Below are 26,752 nucleotides of genomic sequence, written 5' to 3'. Positions count from 1 at the left end.
ACCGCTCGGCCACACTACCCATGTCAGTCTTTGTTTCACAGTTCGGCTCATATGAAGAAGCTTTATACACAATAGGTATCCTAAGAGAAACAGGCAGGTCTTGTAAGCTGAATTGTGTTGAACCGCGGTCGAACTCCAATGAGTCGGCAACAAGAGAAAGTCACATTAGACACCCACATGCATTTTTAGTGTGAGGAAACTTTCTCTAGACAAATACAGACAACCAGGCTTCTTAGAAGTTAAATATAGCAACGCTGGGATTCGCACCCACGCCTCAGAATAGACTGGAGATTTAATCCAGCGCCTTGGACCGCTCGGCCACACTACCCATGTTAATCTTTATTTTGCAGTTCGGCTCATATGAAGAAGCTTTATATACAATAGGTATCCTAAGAGAAACAGGCAGGTCTTGTATGCTAATTTGTGTTGAATCGTTGTCGAACTCCAATGAGTCGACCACAAGAGAATGTCACATTAGACACCCACATGAATTTTTAGCGTGAGGAAATTTTCTCTAGACAAATACAGACATCCAGGCTTCTTAGAAGTTAAACATGGCAGCGCTGGGATTCAAACCCACGCCTCCAAAGAGACTGGAGCCTAAATCCAGCGCCTTGGACCGCTCGGCCACACTACCCGTGTTAGTCTTTGTTTTACAGTTCGGCTCATATGAAGAACCTTCATATACAATAGTTATCCTAAGAGACACAGGCAGGTCTTGTCTGCTGATTTGTGTTGAACCGCGGTTGAACTCCAATGAGTCGGCAACATGAGAATGTCACATTAGACACCCACATGCATTTTTAGCGTGAGGAAATTTTCTCTAGACAAATACAGACAACCAGGCTTCTTAGAAGTTAAACATGGCAGCGCTGGGATTCGAACCCACGCCTCCGAAGAGACTGGAGCCTTAATCCAGCGCCTTGGACCGCTCGGCCACACTACCCATGTCAGTCTTTGTTTTACAGTTCGACTCATATGAAGAAGCTTTATACACAATAGGTATCCTAAGAGAAACAGGCAGGTCTTGTACGCTGATTTGTGTTGAACCGAGGAAGAACTCCAATGAGTCGGCAACAAGAGAAAATCACATTAGACACCAACATGCATTTTTAGTGTGAGGAAACTTTCTCTAGACAAATACAGGCAACCAGGCTTCTTAGAAGTTAAACATGGCAGCGGTGGGATTCGAACCCACGCCTCCGAAGAGATTGGAGCCTTAATCCAGCGCCTTGGACCGCTCGGCCACACTACCCATGTCAGTCTTTGTTTTACAGTTCGACTCATATGAAGAAGCTTTATACACAATAGGTATCCTAAGAGAAACAGGCAGGTCTTGTACGCTGATTTGTGTTGAACCGAGGTCGAACTCCAATGAGTCGGCAACAAGAGAAAATCACATTAGACACCAACATGCATTTTTAGTGTGAGGAAACTTTCTCTAGACAAATACAGGCAACCAGGCTTCTTAGAAGTTAAACATGGCAGCGGTGGGATTCGAACCCACGCCTCCGAAGAGATTGGAGCCTTAATCCAGCGCCTTGGACCGCTCGGCCACACTACCCATGTCAGTCTTTGTTTCCCAGTTCGGCTCATATGAAGAAGCTTTATACACAATAGGTATCCTAAGAGAAACAGGCAGGTCTTGTACGCTGATTTGTGTTGAACCGAGGTCGAACTCCAATGAGTCGGCAACAAGAGAAAGTCACATTAGACACCAACATGCATTTTTAGTGTGAGGAAACTTTCTCTATACAAATACAGGCAACCAGGCTTCTTAGAAGTTAAACATGGCAGCGGTGGGATTCGAACTCACGCCTCCGAAGAGATTGGAGCCTTAATCCAGCGCCTTGGACCGCTCGGCCACACTACCCATGTCAGTCTTTGTTTCACAGTTCGGCTCATATGAAGAAGCTTTATACACAATAGGTATCCTAAGAGAAACAGGCAGGTCTTGTAAGCTGAATTGTGTTGAACCGCGGTCGAACTCCAATGAGTCGGCAACAAGAGAAAGTCACATTAGACACCCACATGCATTTTTAGTGTGAGGAAACTTTCTCTAGACAAATACAGACAACCAGGCTTCTTAGAAGTTAAATATAGCAACGCTGGGATTCGCACCCACGCCTCAGAATAGACTGGAGATTTAATCCAGCGCCTTGGACCGCTCGGCCACACTACCCATGTTAATCTTTATTTTGCAGTTCGGCTCATATGAAGAAGCTTTATATACAATAGGTATCCTAAGAGAAACAGGCAGGTCTTGTATGCTAATTTGTGTTGAATCGTTGTCGAACTCCAATGAGTCGACCACAAGAGAATGTCACATTAGACACCCACATGAATTTTTAGCGTGAGGAAATTTTCTCTAGACAAATACAGACATCCAGGCTTCTTAGAAGTTAAACATGGCAGCGCTGGGATTCAAACCCACGCCTCCAAAGAGACTGGAGCCTAAATCCAGCGCCTTGGACCGCTCGGCCACACTACCCGTGTTAGTCTTTGTTTTACAGTTCGGCTCATATGAAGAACCTTCATATACAATAGTTATCCTAAGAGACACAGGCAGGTCTTGTCTGCTGATTTGTGTTGAACCGCGGTTGAACTCCAATGAGTCGGCAACATGAGAATGTCACATTAGACACCCACATGCATTTTTAGCGTGAGGAAATTTTCTCTAGACAAATACAGACAACCAGGCTTCTTAGAAGTTAAACATGGCAGCGCTGGGATTCGAACCCACGCCTCCGAAGAGACTGGAGCCTTAATCCAGCGCCTTGGACCGCTCGGCCACACTACCCATGTCAGTCTTTGTTTTACAGTTCGACTCATATGAAGAAGCTTTATACACAATAGGTATCCTAAGAGAAACAGGCAGGTCTTGTACGCTGATTTGTGTTGAACCGAGGTCGAACTCCAATGAGTCGGCAACAAGAGAAAATCACATTAGACACCAACATGCATTTTTAGTGTGAGGAAACTTTCTCTAGACAAATACAGGCAACCAGGCTTCTTAGAAGTTAAACATGGCAGCGGTGGGATTCGAACCCACGCCTCCGAAGAGATTGGAGCCTTAATCCAGCGCCTTGGACCGCTCGGCCACACTACCCATGTCAGTCTTTGTTTCCCAGTTCGGCTCATATGAAGAAGCTTTATACACAATAGGTATCCTAAGAGAAACAGGCAGGTCTTGTACGCTGAATTGTGTTGAACCGCGGTCGAACTCCAATGAGTCGGCAACAAGAGAAAGTCACATTAGACACCCACATGCATTTTTAGTGTGAGGAAACTTTCTCTAGACAAATACAGACAACCAGGCTTCTTAGAAGTTAAATATAGCAACGCTGGGATTCGCACCCACGCCTCAGAATAGACTGGAGCTTTAATCCAGCGCCTTGGATCGCTCGGCCACACTACCCATGTTAATCTTTATTTTGCAGTTCGGCTCATATGAAGAAGCTTTATATACAATAGGTATCTTAAGAGAAACAGGCAGGTCTTGTACGCTGATTTGTGTTGAACCGAGGTCGAACTCCAATGAGTCGGCAACAAGAGAAAATCACATTAGACACCCACATGCATTTTTAGTGTGAGTAAACTTTCTGTAGACAAATACAGGCAACCAGGCTTCTTAGAAGTTAAACATGGCAGCGGTGGGATTCGAACCCACGCCTCCGAAGAGATTGGAGCCTTAATCCAGCGCCTTGGACCGCTCGGCCACACTACCCATGTCAGTCTTTGTTTCACAGTTCGGCTCATATGAAGAAGCTTTATACACAATAGGTATACTAAGAGAAACAGGCAGGTCTTGTACGCTGATTTGTGTTGAACCGAGGTCGAACTCCAATGAGTCGGCCACAAGAGAAAGTCACATTAGACACCCACATGCATTTTTAGCGTGAGGAAATTTTCTCTAGACAAATACAGACATCCAGGCTTCTTAGAAGTTAAATATGGCAGCGCTGGGATTCGCACCCATGCCTCAGAATAGACTGGAGCCTTAATCCAGCGCCTTGGACCGCTTGGCCACACTACCCGTGTTATTCCTTATTTTGCAGTTCGGCTCATATGAAGAACCTTTATATACAATAGGTATTCTAAGACAAACAGGCAGGTCTTGTATGCTAATTTGTGTTGAATCGTTGTCGAACTCCAATGAGTCGACCACAAGAGAAAGTCACATTAGACACCCACATGCATTTTTAGCGTGAGGAAATTTTCTCTAGACAAATACAGACATCCAGGCTTCTTAGAAGTTAAACATGGCAGCGCTGGGATTCGAACCCACGCCTCCAAAGAGACTGGAGCCTAAATCCAGCGCCTTGGATCGCTCGGCCACACTACCCGTGTTATTCCTTATTTTGCAGTTCGGCTCATATGAAGAACCTTTATATACAATAGGTATTCTAAGACAAACAGGCAGGTCTTGTCTGCTGATTTGTGTTGAACCGTGGTCGAACTCCAATGAGTCGGCAACATGAGAAAGTCACATTAGACACCCACATGCATTTTTAGTGTGAGGAAACTTTCTCTAGACAAATACAGACAACCAGGCTTCTTAGAAGTTAAACATGGCAGCACTGGGATTCGAACCCACGCCTTCGAAGAGACTGGAGCATTAATCAAGCGCCTTGGACCGCTCAGCCGCACTTCCGATGTCATTCTTTGCTTTTCAATTCGGCTCATATGAAGAACCTTTATATACAATAGGTATCCTAAGAGAAACAGGCAGGTCTTGTCTGCTGATTTGTGTTGAACCGTAGTCGAACTCCAATGAGTCGGCAACAAGAGAAAGTCACATTAGACACCCACATGCATTTTTAGTGTGAGGAAACTTTCTCTAGACAAATACAGGCAACCAGGCTTCTTAGAAGTTAAACATGGCAGCGGTGGGATTCGAACTCACGCCTCCGAAGAGATTGGAGCCTTAATCCAGCGCCTTGGACCGCTCGGCCACACTACCCATGTCAGTCTTTGTTTCACAGTTCGGCTCATATGAAGAAGCTTTATATACAATAGTTATCCTAAGAGAAACTGGCAGGTCTTGTCTGCTGATTTGTGTTGAATCGTTGTCGAACTCCAATGAGTCAGCCACAAGAGAAAGTCACATTAGACACCCACATGCATTTTTAGCGTGAGGAAATTTTCTCTAGACAAATACAGACAACCAGGCTTCTTAGAAGTTAAATATGGCAGCGCTGGGATTCGAACCCACACCTCCGAAGAGACTGGAGCCTAAATCCAGCGCCTTGGACCGCTCGGCCACACTACCCATGTTATACCTTATTTTGCAGTTCGGCTCATATGAAGAAGCTTTATATACAATAGGTATCCTAAGAGAAACAGGCAGGTCTTGTATGCTGATTTGTGTTGAACCGCGGTCGAACTCCAATGAGTCGGCAACAAGAGAAAGTCACATTAGACACCCACATGCATTTTTAGTGTGAGGAAACTTTCTCTAGACAAATACAGACAACCAGGCTTCTTAGAAGTTAAATATGGCAGCGCTGGGATTCGAACACACGCCTCCGAAGAGACTGGAGCCTTAATCCAGCGCTTTGGACCGCTCAGCCACACTACCCATGTTAATCTTTGTTTTGCAGTTCGGCTCATATGAAGAAGCTTTATACACAATAGGTATCCTAAGAGAAACAGGCAGGTCTTGTACGCTGATTTGTGTTGAACCGTGGTCGAACTCCAATGAGTCGGCATCAAGAGAAAGTCACATTAGACACCCACATGCATTTTTAGTGTGAGGAAACTTTCTCTAGACAAATACAGGCAACCAGGCTTCTTAGAAGTTAAACATGGCAGCGGTGGGATTCGAACCCACGCTTCCGAAGAGATTGGAGCCTTAATCCAGCGCCTTGGACCGCTCGGCCACACTACCCATGTCAGTCTTTATTTCACAGTTCGGCTCATATGAAGAACCTTTATATACAATAGGTATCCTAAGAGAAACAGGCAGGTCTTGTCTGCTGATTTGTGTTGAACCGTGGTCGAACTCCAATGAGTCGGCAACAAGAGAAAGTCACATTAGACACCCACATGCATTTTTAGTGTGAGGAAACTTTCTCTAGACAAATACAGGCAACCAGGCTTCTTAGAAGTTAAACATGGCAGCGGTGGGATTCGAACCCACGCCTCCGAAGAGATTGGAGCCTTAATCCAGCGCCTTGGACCGCTCGGCCACACTACCCATGTCAGTCTTTGTTTCACAGTTCGGCTCATATGAAGAAGCTTTATACACAATAGGTATCCTAAGAGAAACAGGCAGGTCTTGTACGCTGAATTGTGTTGAACCGCGGTCGAACTCCAATGAGTCGGCAACAAGTGAAAGTCACATTAGACACCCACATGCATTTTTAGTGTGAGGAAACTTTCTCTTGACAAATACAGACAACCAGGCTTCTTAGAAGTTAAATATAGCAACGCTGGGATTCGCACCCACGCCTCAGAATAGACTGGAGCTTTAATCCAGCGCCTTGGACCGCTCGGCCACACTACCCGTGTTATTCCTTATTTTGCAGTTCGGCTCATATGAAGAACCTTTATATACAATAGGTATTCTAAGACAAACAGGCAGGTCTTGTCTGCTGATTTGTGTTGAACCGCGGTCGAACTCCAATGAGTCGGCAACATGAGAAAGTCACATTAGACACCCACATGCATTTTTAGTGTGAGGAAACTTTCTCTAGACAAATACAGACAACCAGGCTTCTTAGAAGTTAAATATGGCAGCGGTGGGATTCTAACACACGCCTCCAAAGAGACTGGAGACTTAATCCAGCGGCTTGGACCGCTCGGCCACACTACCCATGTCAGTCTTTGTTTTACAGTTCGGCTCATATGAAGAACCTTCATATACAATAGGTATCCTAAGAGAAACAGGCAGGTCTTGTACGCTGATTTGTGTTGAACCGAGGTCGAACTCCAATGAGTCGGCAACAAGAGAAAGTCACATTAGACACCCACATGCATTTTTAGCGTGAGGAAATTTTCTCTAGACAAATACAGACATCCAGGCTTCTTAGAAGTTAAATATGGCAGCGCTGGGATTCGCACCCACGCTTCAGAATAGACTGGAGCCTTAATCCAGCGCCTTGGACCGCTCGGCCACACTACCCGTGTTATTCCTTATTTTGCAGTTCGGCTCATATTAAGAACCTTTATATACAATAGGTATTCTAAGACAAACAGGCAGGTCTTGTCTGCTAATTTCTGTTGAATCGTTGTCGAACTCCAATGAGTCGACCACAAGAGAATGTCACATTAGACACCCGCATGCATTTTTAGCGTGAGGAAATTTTCTCTAGACAAATACAGACAACCAGGCTTCTTAGAAGTTAAATATGGCAGCGGTGGGATTCTAACACACGCCTCCAAAGAGACTGGAGCCTAAATCCAGCGGTTTGGACCGCTCGGCCACACTACCCATGTCAGTCTTTGTTTTACAGTTCGGCTCATATGAAGAACCTTTATATACAATAGTTATCCTAAGAGAAACTGGCAGGTCTTGTCTGCTGATTTGTGTTGAATCGTTGTCGAACTCCAATGAGTCAGCCACAAGAGAAAGTCACATTAGACACCCACATGCATTTTTAGCGTGAGGAAATTTTCTCTAGACAAATACAGACAACCAGGCTTCTTAGAAGTTAAATATGGCAGCGCTGGGATTCGAACCCACGCCTCCGAAGAGACTGGAGCCTAAATCCAGCACCTTGGACCGCTCGGCCACACTACCCATGTCAGTCTTTGGTTTACAATTCGGCTCATATGAAGAAGCTTTATATACAATAGGTATCCGAAGAGAAACAGGCAGGTCTTGTACGCTGATTTGTGTTGAACCGCGATCGAACTCCAATGAGTCGGCAACATGAGAAAGTCACATCAGACACGCACATGCATTTTTAGTTTGAGGAAACTTTCTCTAGACAAATACAGACAATCAGGCTTATTAGAAGTTAAATATGGCAGCGCTGGGATTCGAACCCACGCCTCCAAAGAGACTGGAGCCTAAATCCAGCGCCTTGGACCGCTCGGACACACTACCCAGGTCAGTCTTCGTTTTACAGTTCGGCTCATATGAAGAACCTTTATATACAATAGTTATCCTAAGAGAAACTGGCAGGTCTTGTCTGCTGATTTGTGTTGAATCGTTGTCGTACTCCAATGAGTCGGCAACAAGAGAAAGTCACATTAGACACCCACATGCATTTTTAGCGTGAGGAAATTTTCTCTAGACAAATACAGACAACCAGGCTTCTTAGAAGTTAAATATGGCAGCGCTGGGATTCGAACCCACACCTCCGAAGAGACTGGAGCCTAAATCCAGCGCCTTGGACCGCTCGGCCACACTACCCATGTTATACCTTATTTTGCAGTTCGGCTCATATGAAGAAGCTTTATATACAATAGGTATCCTAAGAGAAACAGGCAGGTCTTGTATGCTGATTTGTGTTGAACCGCGGTCGAACTCCAATGAGTCGGCAACAAGAGAAAGTCACATTAGACACCCACATGCATTTTTAGTGTGAGGAAACTTTCTCTAGACAAATACAGACAACCAGGCTTCTTAGAAGTTAAATATGGCAGCGCTGGGATTCGAACACACGCCTCCGAAGAGACTGGAGCCTTAATCCAGCGCTTTGGACCGCTCAGCCACACTACCCATGTTAATCTTTGTTTTGCAGTTCGGCTCATATGAAGAAGCTTTATACACAATAGGTATCCTAAGAGAAACAGGCAGGTCTTGTACGCTGATTTGTGTTGAATCGTGGTCGAACTCCAATGAGTCGGCAACAAGAGAAAGTCACATTAGACACCCACATGCATTTTTAGTGTGAGGAAACTTTCTCTAGACAAATACAGGCAACCAGGCTTCTTAGAAGTTAAACATGGCAGCGGTGGTATTCGTACCCACGCCTCCGAAGAGATTGGAGCCTTAATCCAGCGCCTTGGACCGCTCGGCCACACTACCCATGTCAGTCTTTATTTCACAGTTCGGCTCATATGAAGAACCTTTATATACAATAGGTATCCTAAGAGAAACAGGCAGGTCTTGTCTGCTGATTTGTGTTGAACCGCGGTTGAACTCCAATGAGTCGGCAACATGAGAATGTCACATTAGACACCCACATGCATTTTTAGCGTGAGGAAATTTTCTCTAGACAAATACAGACAACCAGGCTTCTTAGAAGTTAAACATGGCAGCGCTGGGATTCAAACCCACGCCTCCAAAGAGACTGGAGCCTTAATCCAGCGCCTTGGACCGCTCGGCCACACTACCCATGTCAGTCTTTGTTTCACAGTTCGGCTCATATGAAGAAGCTTTATACACAATAGGTATCCTAAGAGAAACAGGCAGGTCTTGTACGCTGATTTGTGTTGAACCGAGGTCGAACTCCAATGAGTCGGCAACAAGAGAAAGTCACATTAGACACCCACATGCATTTTTAGCGTGAGGAAATTTTCTCTAGACAAATACAGACATCCAGGCTTCTTAGAAGTTAAATATGGCAGCGCTGGGATTCGCACCCACGCCTCAGAATAGACTGGAGCCTTAATCCAGCGCCTTGGACCGCTCGGCCACACTACCCGTGTTATTCTTTATTTTGCAGTTCGGCTCATAAGAAGAACCTTTATATACAATAGGTATTCTAAGACAAACAGGCAGGTCTTGTCTGCTAATTTGTGTTGAATCGTTGTCGAACTCCAATGAGTCGACCACAAGAGAATGTCACATTAGACACCCACATGCATTTTTAGCGTGAGGAAATTTTCTCTAGACAAATACAGACAACCAGGCTTCTTAGAAGTTAAATATGGCAGCGGTGGGATTCTAACACACGCCTCCAAAGAGAATGGAGCCTTAATCCAGCGGCTTGGACCGCTCGGCCAAACTACCCATGTCAGTCTTTGTTTTACAGTTCGGCTCATATGAAGAACCTTTATAGACAATAGTTATCCTAAGAGAAACTGGCAGGTCTTGTCTGCTGATTTGTGTTGAATCGTTGTCGAACTCCAATGAGTCAGCCACAAGAGAAAGTCACATTAGACACCCACATGCATTTTTAGCGTGAGGAAATTTTCTCTAGACAAATACAGACAACCAGGCTTCTTAGAAGTTAAATATGGCAGCGCTGGGATTCGAACCCACGCCTCCAAAGAGACTGGAGCCTTAATCCAGCGCCTTGGACCGCTCGGCCACACTACCCATGTCAGTCTTTGTTTTACAATTCGGCTCATATGAAGAAGCTTTATATACAATAGGTATCCGAAGAGAAACAGGCAGGTCTTTTACGCTGATTTGTGTTGAACCGCGATCGAACTCCAATGAGTCGGCAACATGAGAAAGTCACATCAGACACGCACATGCATTTTTAGTGTGAGAAAACTTTCTCTAGACAAATACAGACAACCAGGCTTCTTAGAAGTTAAACATGGCAGCGGTGGGATTCGAACCCACGCCTCCGAAGAGACTGGAGCCTAAATCCAACACCTTGGGCCGCTCAGCCACACTACCCGTGTTATTTCTTATTTTGCAGTTCGGTTCATATGAAGAACCTTTATATACAATAGGTATTCTAAGACAAACAGTCAGGTCTTGTCTGCTGATTTGTGTTGAACCGTGGTCGAACTCCAATGAGTCGGCAACATGAGAAAGTCACATTAGACACCCACATGCATTTTTAGTGTGAGGAAACTTTCTCTAGACAAATACAGACAACCAGGCTTCTTAGAAGTTAAACATGGCAGCGGTGGGATTCGAACCCACGCCTCCGAAGAGACTGGAGCCTAAATCCAGCGCCTTGGACCGCTCGGCCATACTACCCATGTTATTCCTTATTTTGCAGTTCGGCTCATATGAAGAACCTTCATATACAATAGTTATCCTAAGAGAAACAGGCAGGTCTTGTCTGCTGATTTGTGTTGAACCGCGGTCGAACTCCAATGAGTTGGCAACATGAGAAAGTCACATTAGACACCCACATGCATTTTTAGTGTGAGGAAACTTTCTCTAGACAAACACAGGCAACCAGGCTTCTTAGAAGTTAAATATGGCAGCGGTAGGATTCGAACACACGCCTCCGAAGAGACTGGAGACTTAATCCAGCGCTTTGGACCGCTCGGCCACACTACCCATGTCAATCTTTATTTTGCAGTTCGGCGCATATGAAGAACCTTTATATACAATAAGCTTTATATACAATAGGTATCCTAAGAGAAACAGGCAGGTCTTGTACGCTGATTTGTGTTGAACCGAGGTCGAACTCCAATGAGTCGGCAACAAGAGAAAGTCACATTAGACACCCACATGCATTTTTAGTGTGAGGAAACTTTCTCTAGACAAATACAGACAACCAGGCTTCTTAGAAGTTAAACATGGCAGCGGTGGGATTCGAACCCACGCCTCCAAAGAGACTGGAGCCTAAATCCAGCGCCTTGGACCGCTCGGCCACACTACCCGTGTGATTCCTTATTTTGCATTTCGGTTCATATGAAGAACCTTTATATACAATAGGTATTCTAAGACAAACAGTCAGGTCTTGTCTGCTGATTTGTGTTGAACCGTGGTCGAACTCCAATGAGTCGGCAACATGAGAAAGTCACATTAGACACCCACATGCATTTTTAGTGTGAGGAAACTTTCTCTAGACAAATACAGACAACCAGGCTTCTTAGAAGTTAAATATGGCAGCGGTGGGATTCGAACACACGCCTCCGAAGAGACTGGAGCCTTAATCTAGCGCTTTGGACCGCTCGGCCACACTACCCATGTTGATCTTTATTTTGCAGTTCGGCTCATATGAAGAAGCTTTATATACAATAGGTATCCTAAGAGAAACAGGCAGGTCTTGTCTGCTGATTTGTGTTGAACAGCGGTCGAACTCCAATGAGTCGGCAACATGAGAAAGTCACATTAGACACCCACATGCATTTTTAGTGTGAGGAAACTTTCTCTAGACAAATACAGACAACCAGGCTTCTTAGAAGTTAAATATGGCAGCGGTGGGATTCGAACACACACCTCCGAAGAGACTGGAGCCTTAATCCAGCGCTTTGGACCGCTCGGCCACACTACCCATGTCAATCTTTATTTTGCAGTTCGGCTCATATGAAGAACCTTTCTATACAATAGGTATCCCAAGAGAAACAGGCAGGTCTTGTACGCTGATTTGTGTTGAATCGTTGTCGAACTCCAATGAGTCGACCACAAGAGAAAGTCACATTAGACAACCACATGCATTTTTAGCGTGAGGAAATTTTCTCTAGACAAATACAGACAACCAGGCTTCTTAGAAGTTAAACATGGCAGCGGTGGGATTTGAACCCACGCCTCCGAAGAGACTGGAGCCTAAATCCAGCACCTTGGACCGCTCGGCCACACTACCCATGTTATACCTTATTTTGCAGTTCGGCTCATATGAAGAAGCTTTATATACAATAGGTATCCCAAGAGAAACAGGCAGGTCTTGTACGCTGATTTGTGCTGAACCGAGGTCGAAGTCCAATGAGTCGGCAACAAGAGAAAATCACATTAGACACCCACATGCATTTTTAGTGGGAGGAAACTTTCTCTAGACAAATACAGACAACCAGGCTTCTTAGAAGTTAAACAAGGCAGCGGTGGGATTCGAACCCACGCCTCCGAAGAGACTGGAGCCTAAATCCAGCGCCTTGGACCGCTCGGCCACACTACCCATGTTATTCCTTATTTTGCAGTTCGGCTCATATGAAGAACCTTCATATACAATAGTTTTCCTAAGAGAAACAGGCATGTCTTGTCTGCTGATTTGTGTTGAACCGCGGTCGAACTCCAATGAGTCGGCAACAAGAGAAAGTCACATTAGACACCCACATGCATTTTTAGTGTGAGGAAACTTTCTCTAGACAAATACAGACAACCAGGCTTCTTAGAAGTTAAACATGGCAGCGGTGGAATTCGAACCCACGCCTCCGAAGAGAATGGAGCCTAAATCCAGCGCTTTGGACCGCTCGGCCACACTACCCGTGTTACTCCTTATTTTGCAGTTCGGTTCATATGAAGAAGCTTTATATACAATAGGTATCCTAAGAGAAACAGGCAGGTCTTGTACGCTGATTTGTGCTGAACCGAGGTCGAAGTCCAATGAGTCGGCAACAAGAGAAAATCACATTAGACACCCACATGCATTTTTAGTGTGAGGAAACTTTCTCTAGACAAATACAGACAACCAGGCTTCTTAGAAGTTAAACATGGCAGCGGTGGGATTCGAACCCACGCCTCCGAAGAGACTGGAGCCTAAATCCAGCGCCTTGGACCGCTCGGCCACACTACCCATGTTATTCCTTATTTTGCAGTTCGGCTCATATGAAGAACCTTCATATACAATAGTTATCCTAAGAGAAACAGGCATGTCTTGTCTGCTGATTTGTGTTGAACCGCGGTCGAACTCCAATGAGTCGGCAACAAGAGAAAGTCACATTAGACACCCACATGCATTTTTAGTGTGAGGAAACTTTCTCTAGACAAATACAGACAACCAGGCTTCTTAGAAGTTAAACATGGCAGCGGTGGAATTCGAACCCACGCCTCCGAAGAGACTGGAGCCTAAATCCAGCGCCTTGGACCGCTCGGCCACACTACCCATGTTATTCCTTATTTTGCAGTTCGGCTCATATGAAGAACCTTCATATACAATAGTTATCCTAAGAGAAACAGGCAGGTCTTGTATGCTGATTTGTGTTGAACCGCGGTCGAACTCCAATGAGTCGGCAACATGAGAAAGTCACATTAGACACCCACATGCATTTTTAGTGTGAGGAAACTTTCTCTAGACAAATACAGACAACCAGGCTTCTTAGAAGTTAAATATGGCAGCGCTGGGATTCGCACCAACGCCTCAGAATAGATTGGAGCCTTAATCCAGCGCCTTGGACCGCTCGGCCACACTACCCATGTCAGTCTTTGTTTTACAGTTCGGCTCATATGAAGAACCTTTATATACAATAGTTATCCTAAGAGAAACTGGCAGGTCTTGTCTGCTGATTTGTGTTGAATCGATGTCGAACTCCAATGAGTCGGCAACATGAGAAAGTCACATTAGACACCCACATGCATTTTTAGTGTGAGGAAATTTTCTTTAGACAAATACAGACAACCAGGCTTCTTAGAAGTTCAATATGGCAGCGGTGGGATTCCAACACACGCCTCCGAAGAGACTGGAGCCTAAATCCAGCGCCTTGGACCGCTCGGCCACACTACCCGTGTTATTCCTTATTTTGCAGTTCGGTTCATATGAAGAACCTTTATATACAATAGGTATTCTAAGACAAACAGTCAGGTCTTGTCTGCTGATTTGTGTTGAACCGTGGTCGAACTCCAATGAGTCGGCAACATGAGAAAGTCACATTAGACATCCACATGCATTTTTAGTGTGAGGAAACTTTCTCTAGACAAATACAGACAACCAGGCTTCTTAGAAGTTAAACATGGCAGCGGTGGGATTCGAACCCACGCCTCCGAAGAGACTGGAGCCTAAATCCAGCGCCTTGGACCGCTCGGCCACACTACCCATGTTATTCCTTATTTTGCAGTTCGGCTCATATGAAGAACCTTCATATACAATAGTTATCCTAAGAGAAACAGGCAGGTCTTGTATGCTGATTTGTGTTGAACCGCGGTCGAACTCCAATGAGTCGGCAACATGAGAAAGTCACATTAGACACCCACATGCATTTTTAGTGTGAGGAAACTTTCTCTAGACAAATACAGACAACCAGGCTTCTTAGAAGTTAAATATGGCAGCGCTGGGATTCGCACCAACGCCTCAGAATAGACTGGAGCCTTAATCCAGCGCCTTGGACCGCTCGGCCACACTACCCATGTCAGTCTTTGTTTTACAGTTCGGGTCATATGAAGAACCTTTATATACAATAGTTATCATAAGAGAAACTGGCAGGTCTTGTCTGCTGATTTGTGTTGAATCGATGTCGAACTCCAATGAGTCGGCAACATGAGAAAGTCACATTAGACACCCACATGCATTTTTAGTGTGAGGAAATTTTCTTTAGACAAATACAGACAACCAGGCTTCTTAGAAGTTCAATATGGCAGCGGTGGGATTCCAACACACGCCTCCGAAGAGACTGGAGCCTAAATCCAGCGCCTTGGACCGCTCGGCCACACTACCCGTGTTATTCCTTATTTTGCAGTTCGGTTCATATGAAGAACCTTTATATACAATAGGTATTCTAAGACAAACAGTCAGGACTTGTCTGCTGATTTGTGTTGAACCGTGGTCGAACTCCAATGAGTCGGCAACATGAGAAAGTCACATTAGACATCCACATGCATTTTTAGTGTGAGGAAATTTTCTCTAGACAAATACAGACATCCAGGCTTCTTGGAAGTTAAATATGGCAGCGCTGGGATTCGCACCCACGCCTCAGAATAGACTGGAGCCTTAATCCAGCGCCTTGGACCGCTCGGCCACACTACCCGTGTTATTCCTTATTTTGCAGTTCGGCTCATATGAAGAAGCTTCATATATACAATAGGTATTCTAAGACAAACAGGCAGGTCTTGTCTGCTGATTTGTGTTGAACCGCGGTCCAACTCCAATGAGTCGGCAACATGAGAAAGTCACATTAGACACCCACATGCATTTTTAGTGTGAGGAAACTTTCTCTAGACAAATACAGACAACCAGGCTTCTTAGAAGTTAAACATGGCAGCGGTGGGATTCGAACCCACGCCTCCGAAGAGACTGGAGCCTAAATCCAGCGCCTTGGACCGCTCGGCCACACTACCCATGTTATTCCTTATTTTGCAGTTCGGCTCATATGAAGAACCTTTATATACAATAGTTATCCTAAGACAAGCAGGCAGGTCTTGTCTGCTGATTTGTGTTGAACCGCGGTCGAACTCCAATGAGTCGGCAACATGAGAAAGTCACATTAGACACCCACATGCATTTTTAGTGTGAGGAAACTTTCTCTAGACAAATACAGACAACCAGGCGTCTTAGAAGTTAAATATGGCAGCTGTGGGATTCGAACCCACGCCTCCGAAGAGACTGGAGCCTTAATCCAGCGCCTTGGACCGCTCGGCCACACTACCCATGACAGTCTTCGTTTTACAGTTCGGCTCATATGAAGAAACTTTATATACAATAGGTATCCTAAGAGAAACAGGCAGGTCTTGTATGCTAATTTGTGTTGAATCGTTGTCGAACTCCAATGAGTCGACCACAAGAGAAAGTCACATTAGACACCAACATGCATTTTTAGTGTGAGGAAACTTTCTCTAGACAAATACAGACAACCAGGCTTCTTAGAAGTTAAATATGGCAGCGGTGGAATTCGAACTCACGCCTCAGAATAGACTGGAGCCTTAATCCAGCGCCTTGGACCGCTCGGCCACACTACCCGTGTCAGTCTTTGTTTTACAGTTCGGCTCATATGAAGAACCTTTATATACAATAGTTATCCTAAGAGAAACTGGCAGGTCTTGTCTGCTGATTTGTGTTGAATCGATGTCGAACTCCAATGAGTCGGCAACATGAGAAAGTCACATTAGACACCCACATGCATTTTTAGTGTGAGGAAATTTTCTTTAGACAAATACAGACAACCAGGCTTCTTAGAAGTTCAATATGGCAGCGGTGGGATTCCAACACACGCCTCCGAAGAGACTGGAGCCTAAATCCAGCGCCTTGGACCGCTCGGCCACACTACCCGTGTTATTCCTTATTTTGCAGTTCGGTTCATATGAAGAACCTTTATATACAATAGGTATTCTAAGACAAACAGTCAGGTCTTGTCTGCTGATTTGTGTTGAACCGTGGTCGAACTCCAATGAGTCGGCAACATGAGAAAGTCACATTAGACACCCACATGCATTTTAAGTGTGAGTAAACTTTCTCTAGACAAATACAGGCAACCAGGCTTCTTAGAAGTTAAACAAGGCAGCTGGGGGATTCGAACCCACGCCTCCGAAGAGACTGGAGCCTAAATCCAGCGCCTTGGACCGCTCGGCCACACTACCCGTGTTATTCCTTATTGTGCAGTTCGGTTCATATGAAGAACCTTTATATACAATAGGTATTCTAAGACAAACAGTCAGGTCTTGTCTGCTGATTTGTGTTGAACCGTGGTCGAACTCCAATGAGTCGGCAACATGAGAAAGTCACATTAGACATCCACATGCATTTTTAGTGTGAGGAAATTTTCTCTAGACAAATACAGACATCCAGGCTTCTTGGAAGTTAAATATGGCAGCGCTGGGATTCGCACCCACGCCTCAGAATAGACTGGAGCCTTAATCCAGCGCCTTGGACCGCTCGGCCACACTACCCGTGTTATTCCTTATTTTGCAGTTCGGCTCATATGAAGAAGCTTTATATACAATAGGTATTCTAAGACAAACAGGCAGGTCTTGTCTGCTGATTTGTGTTGAACCGCGGTCCAACTCCAATGAGTCGGCAACATGAGAAAGTCACATTAGACACCCACATGCATTTTTAGTGTGAGGAAACTTTCTCTAGACAAATACAGACAACCAGGCTTCTTAGAAGTTAAATATGGCAGCGGTGGGATTCTAACACACGCCTCCAAAGAGACTGGAGCCTTAATCCAGCTGCTTGGACCGCTCGGCCACACTACCCATGTCAGTCTTTGTTTCACAGTTCGGCTCATATGAAGAAACTTTATATACAATAGGTATCCTAAGAGAAACAGGCAGGTCTTGTCTGCTGATTTGTGTTGAACCGAGGTCGAACTCCAATGAGTCGGCAACATGAGAAAGTCACATCAGACACGCACATGCATTTTTAGTGTGAGGAAACTTTCTCTAGACAAATACAGACAATCAGGCTTATTAGAAGTTAAATATGGCAGCGGTGGAATTCGAACCCACGCCTCCAAAGAGACTGGAGCCTAAATCCAGCGCCTTGGACCGCTCGGCCACACTACCCATGTTATTCCTTATTTTGCAGTTCGGCTCATATGAAGAACCTTTATATACAATAGTTATCCTAAGAGAAACAGGCAGGTCTTGTCTGCTGATTTGTGTTGAACCGAGGTCGAACTCCAATGAGTCGGCAACAAGAGAAAGTCACATTAGACACCCACATGCATTTTTAGTGTGAGGAAACTTTCTCTAGACAAATACAGACAACCAGGCTTCTTAGAAGTTCAATATGGCAGCGGTGGGATTCCAACCCACGCCTCCAAAGAGACTGGAGCCTAAATCCAGCGCCTTGGACCGCTCGGCCACACTACCCATGTTATTCCTCATTTTGCAGTTCGGCTCATATGAAGAACCTTTATATACAATAGTTATCCTAAGAGAAACAGGCAGGTCTTGTCTGCTGATTTGTGTTGAACCGCGGTCGAACTCCAATGAGTCGGCAACATGAGAAAGTCACATTAGACACCCACATGCATTTTTAGTGTGAGGAAACTTTCTCTAGACAAATACAGACAACCAGGCTTCTTAGAAGTTAAATATGGCAGCGGTGGAATTCGAACTCACGCCTCCGAAGAGACTGGAGCCTAAATCCAGCGCCTTAGACCGCTCGGCCACACTACCCATGTTAATCTTTATTTTGCAGTTCGGCTCATATGAAGAACCTTTATATACAATAGTTATCCTAAGACAAACAGGCAGGTCTTGTCTGCTGATTTGTGTTGAACCGCGGTCGAACTCCAATGAGTCGGCAACATGAGAAAGTCACATTAGACACCCACATGCATTTTTAGTGTGAGGAAACTTTCTCTAGACAAATACAGACAACCAGACGTCTTAGAAGTTAAATATGGCAGCTGTGGGATTCGAACCCACACCTCCGAAGAGACTGGAGCCTTAATCCAGCGCCTTGGACCGCTCGGCCACACTACCCATGACAGTCTTCGTTTTACAGTTCGGCTCATATGAAGAAACTTTATATACAATAGGTATCCTAAGAGAAACAGGCAGGTCTTGTATGCTAATTTGTGTTGAATCGTTGTCGAACTCCAATGAGTCGACCACAAGAGAAAGTCACATTAGACACCAACATGCATTTTTAGTGTGAGGAAACTTTCTCTAGACAAATACAGACAACCTGGCTTCTTAGAAGTTAAATATGGCAGCGGTGGGATTCTAACACACGCCTCCAAAGAGACTGGAGCCTTAATCCAGCAGCTTGGACCGCTCGGTCACACTACCCATGTCAGTCTTTGTTTTACAGTTCGGCTCATATGAAGAACCTTTATATACAATAGGTATCCTAAGAGAAACTGGCAGGTCTTGTCTGCTGATTTGTGTTGAATCGTTGTAGAACTCCAATGAGTCGGCCACAAGAGAAAGTCACATTAGACACCCACATGCATTATTAGCGTGAGGAAATTTTCTCTAGACAAATACAGACAACCAGGCTTCTTAGAAGTTAAATATGGCAGCGCTGGGATTCGAACCCACGCCTCCGAAGAGACTGGAGCCATAATCCAGCGCCTTGGACCGCTCGGCCACACTACCCATGTCAGTCTTCGTTTCACAGTTCGGCTCATATGAAGAAGCTTTATATACAATAGGTATCCTAAGAGAAACAGGCAGGTCTTGTCTGCTGATTTGTGTTGAACCGCGGTCGAACTCCAATGAGTCGGCAACAAGAGAAAGTCACATTAGACACCCACATGCATTTTTAGTGTGAGGAAACTTTCTCTAGACAAATACAGACAACCAGGCTTCTTAGAATTTAAACATGGCAGCGGTGGGATTCGAACCCACGCCTCCGAAGAGACTGGAGCCTAAATCCAGCGCCTTGGACCGCTCGGCCACACTACCCATGTTATTCCTTATTTTGCAGTTCGGCTCATATGAAGAACCTTCATATACAATAGTTATCCTAAGAGAAACAGGCAGGTCTTGTCTGCTGATTTGTGTTGAACCGCGGTCGAACTCCAATGAGTCGGCAACATGAGAAAGTCACATTAGACACCCACATGCATTTTTAGTGTGAGGAAACTTTCTCTAGACAAATACAGACAACCAGACGTCTTAGAAGTTAAATATGGCAGCTGTGGGATTCGAACCCACGCCTCCGAAGAGACTGGAGCCTTAATCCAGCGCCTTGGACCGCTCGGCCACACTACCCATGACAGTCTTCGTTTTACAGTTCGGCTCATATGAAGAAACTTTATATACAATAGGTATCCTAAGAGAAACAGGCAGGTCTTGTATGCTAATTTGTGTTGAATCGTTGTCGAACTCCAATGAGTCGACCACAAGAGAAAGTCACATTAGACACCAACATGCATTTTTAGTGTGAGGAAACTTTCTCTAGACAAATACAGACAACCTGGCTTCTTAGAAGTTAAATATGGCAGCGGTGGGATTCTAACACACGCCTCCAAAGAGACTGGAGCCTTAATCCAGCAGCTTGGACCGCTCGGTCACACTACCCATGTCAGTCTTTGTTTTACAGTTCGGCTCATATGAAGAACCTTTATATACAATAGGTATCCTAAGAGAAACTGGCAGGTCTTGTCTGCTGATTTGTGTTGAATCGTTGTAGAACTCCAATGAGTCGGCCACAAGAGAAAGTCACATTAGACACCCACATGCATTATTAGCGTGAGGAAATTTTCTCTAGACAAATACAGACAACCAGGCTTCTTAGAAGTTAAATATGGCAGCGCTGGGATTCGAACCCACGCCTCCGAAGAGACTGGAGCCATAATCCAGCGCCTTGGACCGCTCGGCCACACTACCCATGTCAGTCTTCGTTTCACAGTTCGGCTCATATGAAGAAGCTTTATATACAATAGGTATCCTAAGAGAAACAGGCAGGTCTTGTCTGCTGATTTGTGTTGAACCGCGGTCGAACTCCAATGAGTCGGCAACAAGAGAAAGTCACATTAGACACCCACATGCATTTTTAGTGTGAGGAAACTTTCTCTAGACAAATACAGACAACCAGGCTTCTTAGAATTTAAACATGGCAGCGGTGGGATTCGAACCCACGCCTCCGAAGAGACTGGAGCCTAAATCCAGCGCCTTGGACCGCTCGGCCACACTACCCATGTTATTCCTTATTTTGCAGTTCGGCTCATATGAAGAACCTTCATATACAATAGTTATCCTAAGAGAAACAGGCAGGTCTTGTCTGCTGATTTGTGTTGAACCGCGGTCGAACTCCAATGAGTCGGCAACATGAGAATGTCACATTAGACACCCACATGCATTTTTAGCGTGAGGAAATTTTCTCTAGACAAATACAGACAACCAGGCTTCTTAGAAGTTAAACATGGCAGCGCTGGGATTCGAACCCACGCCTCCAAAGAGACTGGAGCCTTGATCCAGCGCCTTGGACCGCTCGGCCACACTACCCATGTCAGTCTTTGTTTTACAGTTCGCCTCATATGAAGAAGCTTTATACACAATAGGTATCCTAAGACAAACAGGCAGGTCTTGTCTGCTGATTTGTGTTGAACCGCGGTCGAACTCCAATGAGTCGGCAATATGAGAAAGTCACATTAGACACCCACATGCATTTTTAGTGTGAGGAAATTTTCTCTAGACAAATACAGACAACCAGGCTTCTTAGAAGTTAAATATGGCAGCGGTGGGATTCCAACACACGCCTCCGAAGAGACTGGAGCCTAAATCCAGCGCCTTGGACCGCTCGGCCACACTACCCGTGTTATTCCTTATTTTGCAGTTCGGTTCATATGAAGAACCTTTATATACAATAGGTATCCTAAGAGAAACAGTCAGGTCTTGTCTGCTGATTTGTGTTGAACCATGGTCGAACTCCAATGAGTCGGCAACATGAGAAAGTCACATTAGACATCCACATGCATTTTAAGTGTGAGTAAACTTTCTCTAGACAAATACAGGCAACCAGGCTTCTTAGAAGTTAAACAAGGCAGCGGGGGGATTCGAACCCACGCCTCCGAAGAGATTGGAGCCTTAATCCAGCGCCTTGGACCGCTCGGCCACACTACCCATGTCAGTCTTTGTTTCACAGTTCGGCTCATTTGAAGAAGCTTTATACACAATAGGTATCCTAAGAGAAACAGGCAGGTCTTGTACACTGATTTGTGTTGAACCGCGGTCGAACTCCAATGAGTCGGCAACAAGAGAAAGTCACATTAGACACCCACATGCATTTTTAGTGTGAGGAAACTTTCTCTAGACAAATACAGACAACCAGGCTTCTTAGAAGTTAAATATGGCAGCGGTGGGATTCGAACCCACGCCTCCGAAGAGACTGGAGCCTAAATCCTGCGCCTTGGACCGCTTGGCCACACTACCTGTGTTAGTCCTTATTTTGCAGTTCGGCTCATATGAAGAACCTTCATATACAATAGTTATCCTAAGAGAAACAGGCAGGTCTTGTCTGCTGATTTGTGTTGAACCGCGGTCGAACTCCAATGAGTCGGCAACATGAGAATGTCACATTAGACACCCACATGCATTTTTAGCGTGAGGAAATTTTCTCTAGACAAATACAGACAAACAGGCTTCTTAGAAGTTAAACATGGCAGCGTTGGGATTCGAACCCACGCCTCCAAAGAGACTGGAGCCTTAATCCAGCGCCTTGGACCGCTCGGCCACACTACCCATGCCAGTCTTTGTTTTACAGTTCGGCTCATATGAAGAAGCTTTATACACAATAGGTATCCTAAGAGAAACAGGCAGGTCTTGTACGCTGATTTGTGCTGAACCGAGGTCGAAGTCCAATGAGTCGGCAACAAGAGAAAATCACATTAGACACCCACATGCATTTTTAGTGTGAGGAAACTTTCTCTAGACAAATACAGACAACCAGGCTTCTTAGAAGTTAAACATGGCAGCGGTGGGATTCGAACCCACGCCTCCGAAGAGACTGGAGCCTAAATCCAGCGCCTTGGACCACTCGGCCACACTACCCATGTTATTCCTTATTTTGCAGTTCGGCTCATATGAAGAACCTTCATATACAATAGTTATCCTAAGAGAAACAGGCATGTCTTGTCTGCTGATTTGTGTTGAACCGCGGTCGAACTCCAATGAGTCGGCAACAAGAGAAAGTCACATTAGACACCCACATGCATTTTTAGTGTGAGGAAACTTTCTCTAGACAAATACAGACAACCAGGCTTCTTAGAAGTTAAACATGGCAGCGGTGGAATTCGAACCCACGCCTCCGAAGAGACTGGAGCCTAAATCCAGCGCCTTGGAGCGCTCGGCCACACTACCCGGGTTATTCCTTATTTTGCAGTTCGGTTCATATGAAGAACCTTTATATACAATAGGTATTCTAAGACAAACAGTCAGGTCTTGTCTGCTGATTTGTGTTGAACCGTGGTCGAACTCCAATGAGTCGGCAACATGAGAAAGTCACATTAGACACCCACATGCATTTTTAGTGTGAGGAAACTTTCTCTAGACAAATACAGACAACCAGGCTTCTTAGAAGTTAAACATGGCAGCGGTGGGATTCGAACCCACGCCTCCGAAGAGACTGGAGCCTAAATCCAGCGCCTTGGACTGCTCGGCCACACTACCCATGTTATTCCTTATTTTGCAGTTCGGCTCATATGAAGAACCTTCATATACAATAGTTATCCTAAGAGAAACAGGCAGGTCTTGTATGCTGATTTGTGTTGAACCGCGGTCGAACTCCAATGAGTCGGCAACATGAGAAAGTCACGTTAGACACCCACATGCATTTTTAGTGTGAGGAAACTTTCTCTAGACAAATACAGACAACCAGGCTTCTTAGAAGTTAAATATGGCAGCGCTGGGATTCGCACCAACGCCTCAGAATAGACTGGAGCCTTAATCCAGCGCCTTGGACCGCTCGGCCACACTACCCATGTCAGTCTTCGTTTCACAGTTCGGCTCATATGAAGAAGCTTTATAAACAATAGGTATCCTAAGAGAAACAGGCAGGTCTTGTCTGCTGATTTGTGTTGAACCGCGGTCGAACTCCAATGAGTCGGCAACAAGAGAAAGTCACATTAGACACCCACATGCATTTTTAGTGTGAGGAAACTTTCTCTAGACAAATACAGACAACCAGGCTTCTTAGAAGTTAAACATAGCAGCGGTGGGATTCGAACCCACGCCTCCGAAGAGACTGGAGCCTAAATCCAGCGCCTTGGACCGTTCGGCCACACTACCCATGTTATTCCTTATTTTGCAGTTCGGCTCATATGAAGAACCTTCATATACAATAGTTATCCTAAGAGAAACAGGCATGTCTTGTCTGCTGATTTGTGTTGAACCGCGGTCGAACTCCAATGAGTCGGCAACAAGAGAAAGTCACATTAGACACCCACATGCATTTTTAGTGTGAGGAAACTTTCTCTAGACAAATACAGACAACCAGGCTTCTTAGAAGTTAAACATGGCAGCGGTGGAATTCGAACCCACGCCTCCGAAGAGACTGGAGCCTAAATCCAGCGCCTTGGACCGCTCGGCCACACTACCCGTGTTATTCCTTATTTTGCAGTTCGGTTCATATGAAGAACCTTTATATACAATAGGTATTCTAAGACAAACAGTCAGGTCTTGTCTGCTGATTTGTGTTGAACCGTGGTCGAACTCCAATGAGTCGGCAACATGAGAAAGTCACATTAGACACCCACATGCATTTTTAGTGTGAGGAAACTTTCTCTAGACAAATACAGACAACCAGGCTTCTTAGAAGTTAAACATGGCAGCGGTGGGATTCGAACCCACGCCTCCGAAGAGACTGGAGCCTAAATCCAGCGCCTTGGACTGCTCGGCCACACTACCCATGTTATTCCTTATTTTGCAGTTCGGCTCATATGAAGAACCTTCATATACAATAGTTATCCTAAGAGAAACAGGCAGGTCTTGTACACTGATTTGTGTTGAACCGCGGTCGAACTCCAATGAGTCGGCAACAAGAGAAAGTCACATTAGACACCCACATGCATTTTTAGTGTGAGGAAACTTTCTCTAGACAAATACAGACAACCAGGCTTCTTAGAAGTTAAATATGCCAGCGGTGGGATTCGAACCCACACCTCCGAAGAGACTGGAGCCTAAATCCTGCGCCTTGGACCGCTCGGCCACACTACCTGTGTTAGTCCTTATTTTGCAGTTCGGCTCATATGAAAAACCTTTATATACAATAGGTATTCTAAGACAAACAGTCAGGTCTTGTCTGCTGATTTGTGTTGAACCGCGGTCGAACTCCAATGAGTCGCAACATGAGAAAGTCACATTAGACACCCACATGCATTTTTAGTGTGAGGAAACTTTCTCTAGACAAATACAAACAACCAGGCTTCTTAGAAGTCAAATATGGCAGCGGTGGGATTCGAACCCACGCCTCCGAAGAGACTGGAGCCTAAATCCAGCGCCTTGGACCGCTCGGCCACACTACCCATGTTATTCCTTATTTTGCAGTTCGGCTCATATGAAGAACCTTCATATACAATAGTTATCCTAAGAGAAACAGGCAGGTCTTGTCTGCTGATTTGTGTTGAACCGCGGTCGAACTCCAATGAGTCGGCAACATGAGAATGTCACATTAGACACCCACATGCATTTTTAGCGTGAGGAAATTTTCTCTAGACAAATACAGACAACCAGGCTTCTTAGAAGTTAAACATGGCAGCGCTGAGATTCGAACCCACGCCTCCAAAGAGACTGAAGCCTTAATCCAGCGCCTTGGACCGCTCGGCCACACAACCCATGTCAGTCTTTGTTTTACAGTTCGGCTCATATGAAGAAGCTTTATACACAATAGGTATCCTAAGACAAACAGGCAGGTCTTGTCTGCTGATTTGTGTTGAACCGCGGTCGAACTCCAATGAGTTGGCAATATGAGAAAGTCACATTAGACACCCACATGCATTTTTAGTGTGAGGAAATTTTCTCTAGACAAAAACAGACAACCAGGCTTCTTAGAAGTTAAATATGGCAGCGGTGGGATTCCAACACACGCCTCCGAAGAGACTGGAGCCTAAATCCAGCGCCTTGGACCGCTCGGCCACACTACCCGTGTTATTCCTTATTTTGCAGTTCGGTTCATATGAAGAACCTTTATATACAATAGGTATTCTAAGACAAACAGTCAGGTCTTGTCTGCTGATTTGTGTTGAACCGTGGTCGAACTCCAATGAGTCGGCAACATGAGAAAGTCACATTAGACACCCACATGCATTTTTAGTGTGAGGAAACTTTCTCTAGACAAATACAAACAACCAGGCTTCTTAGAAGTCAAATATGGCAGCGGTGGGATTCGAACCCACGCCTCCGAAGAGACTGGAGCCTAAATCCAGCGCCTTGGATCGCTCGGCCACACTACCCATGTTATTCCTTATTTTGCAGTTCGGCTCATATGAAGAACCTTCATATACAATAGTTATCCTAAGAGAAACAGGCAGGTCTTGTCTGCTGATTTGTGTTGAACCGCGGTCGAACTCCAATGAGTCGGCAACATGAGAATGTCACATTAGACACCCACATGCATTTTTAGCGTGAGGAAATTTTCTCTAGACAAATACAGACAACCAGGCTTCTTAGAAGTTAAACATGGCAGCGCTGAGATTCGAACCCACGCCTCCAAAGAGACTGGAGCCTTAATCCAGCGCCTTGGACCGCTCGGCCACACAACCCATGTCAGTCTTTGTTTTACAGTTCGGCTCATATGAAGAAGCTTTATACACAATAGGTATCCTAAGACAAACAGGCAGGTCTTGTCTGCTGATTTGTGTTGAACCGCGGTCGAACTCCAATGAGTTGGCAATATGAGAAAGT

General features: G+C 45.1%; 1 protein-coding gene, 1 long non-coding RNA gene and 19 other non-coding genes across 21 annotated transcripts in view; 1 reads left to right on the top strand and 20 right to left on the bottom strand.

The window, feature by feature from the left end:
* Positions 1-26,752, bottom strand: part of LOC125709650 (serine/threonine-protein kinase pim-1-like) — a 211,929-nt gene that overhangs the window by 31,602 nt on the left and 153,575 nt on the right. The window lies entirely within an intron of this gene.
* LOC125709654 (uncharacterized) overlaps positions 1-26,752 on the top strand; it is a 209,376-nt gene that overhangs the window by 119,858 nt on the left and 62,766 nt on the right. The window lies entirely within an intron of this gene.
* On the bottom strand, positions 10,753-10,834 carry trnal-uag (transfer RNA leucine (anticodon UAG)). The gene has a single exon. It is a non-coding gene; the product is annotated as a tRNA-Leu (tRNA).
* trnal-uag (transfer RNA leucine (anticodon UAG)) lies at positions 11,387-11,468 on the bottom strand. The gene has a single exon. It is a non-coding gene; the product is annotated as a tRNA-Leu (tRNA).
* trnal-uag (transfer RNA leucine (anticodon UAG)) lies at positions 12,314-12,395 on the bottom strand. The gene has a single exon. It is a non-coding gene; the product is annotated as a tRNA-Leu (tRNA).
* Positions 12,623-12,704, bottom strand: trnal-uag (transfer RNA leucine (anticodon UAG)). The gene has a single exon. It is a non-coding gene; the product is annotated as a tRNA-Leu (tRNA).
* Positions 13,241-13,322, bottom strand: trnal-uag (transfer RNA leucine (anticodon UAG)). The gene has a single exon. It is a non-coding gene; the product is annotated as a tRNA-Leu (tRNA).
* On the bottom strand, positions 14,477-14,558 carry trnal-uag (transfer RNA leucine (anticodon UAG)). Its single transcript has one exon. It is a non-coding gene; the product is annotated as a tRNA-Leu (tRNA).
* On the bottom strand, positions 15,715-15,796 carry trnal-uag (transfer RNA leucine (anticodon UAG)). The gene has a single exon. It is a non-coding gene; the product is annotated as a tRNA-Leu (tRNA).
* On the bottom strand, positions 17,878-17,959 carry trnal-uag (transfer RNA leucine (anticodon UAG)). The gene has a single exon. It is a non-coding gene; the product is annotated as a tRNA-Leu (tRNA).
* Positions 18,187-18,268, bottom strand: trnal-uag (transfer RNA leucine (anticodon UAG)). The gene has a single exon. It is a non-coding gene; the product is annotated as a tRNA-Leu (tRNA).
* On the bottom strand, positions 19,423-19,504 carry trnah-aug (transfer RNA histidin (anticodon AUG)). The gene has a single exon. It is a non-coding gene; the product is annotated as a tRNA-His (tRNA).
* On the bottom strand, positions 19,732-19,813 carry trnal-uag (transfer RNA leucine (anticodon UAG)). The gene has a single exon. It is a non-coding gene; the product is annotated as a tRNA-Leu (tRNA).
* Positions 20,659-20,740, bottom strand: trnah-aug (transfer RNA histidin (anticodon AUG)). The gene has a single exon. It is a non-coding gene; the product is annotated as a tRNA-His (tRNA).
* On the bottom strand, positions 20,968-21,049 carry trnal-uag (transfer RNA leucine (anticodon UAG)). The gene has a single exon. It is a non-coding gene; the product is annotated as a tRNA-Leu (tRNA).
* Positions 22,822-22,903, bottom strand: trnal-uag (transfer RNA leucine (anticodon UAG)). Its single transcript has one exon. It is a non-coding gene; the product is annotated as a tRNA-Leu (tRNA).
* trnal-uag (transfer RNA leucine (anticodon UAG)) lies at positions 23,440-23,521 on the bottom strand. Its single transcript has one exon. It is a non-coding gene; the product is annotated as a tRNA-Leu (tRNA).
* trnal-uag (transfer RNA leucine (anticodon UAG)) lies at positions 24,058-24,139 on the bottom strand. The gene has a single exon. It is a non-coding gene; the product is annotated as a tRNA-Leu (tRNA).
* trnal-uag (transfer RNA leucine (anticodon UAG)) lies at positions 24,676-24,757 on the bottom strand. Its single transcript has one exon. It is a non-coding gene; the product is annotated as a tRNA-Leu (tRNA).
* trnal-uag (transfer RNA leucine (anticodon UAG)) lies at positions 25,293-25,374 on the bottom strand. Its single transcript has one exon. It is a non-coding gene; the product is annotated as a tRNA-Leu (tRNA).
* Positions 26,220-26,301, bottom strand: trnal-uag (transfer RNA leucine (anticodon UAG)). The gene has a single exon. It is a non-coding gene; the product is annotated as a tRNA-Leu (tRNA).

This window comes from Brienomyrus brachyistius, chromosome 16, assembly GCF_023856365.1.
Source record: "Brienomyrus brachyistius isolate T26 chromosome 16, BBRACH_0.4, whole genome shotgun sequence".
NCBI lineage: Eukaryota > Metazoa > Chordata > Actinopteri > Osteoglossiformes > Mormyridae > Brienomyrus > Brienomyrus brachyistius.
The sequence above is the reverse complement of the archived record's forward strand: the minus strand, read 5'-3'. Positions and strand labels throughout refer to the sequence as shown.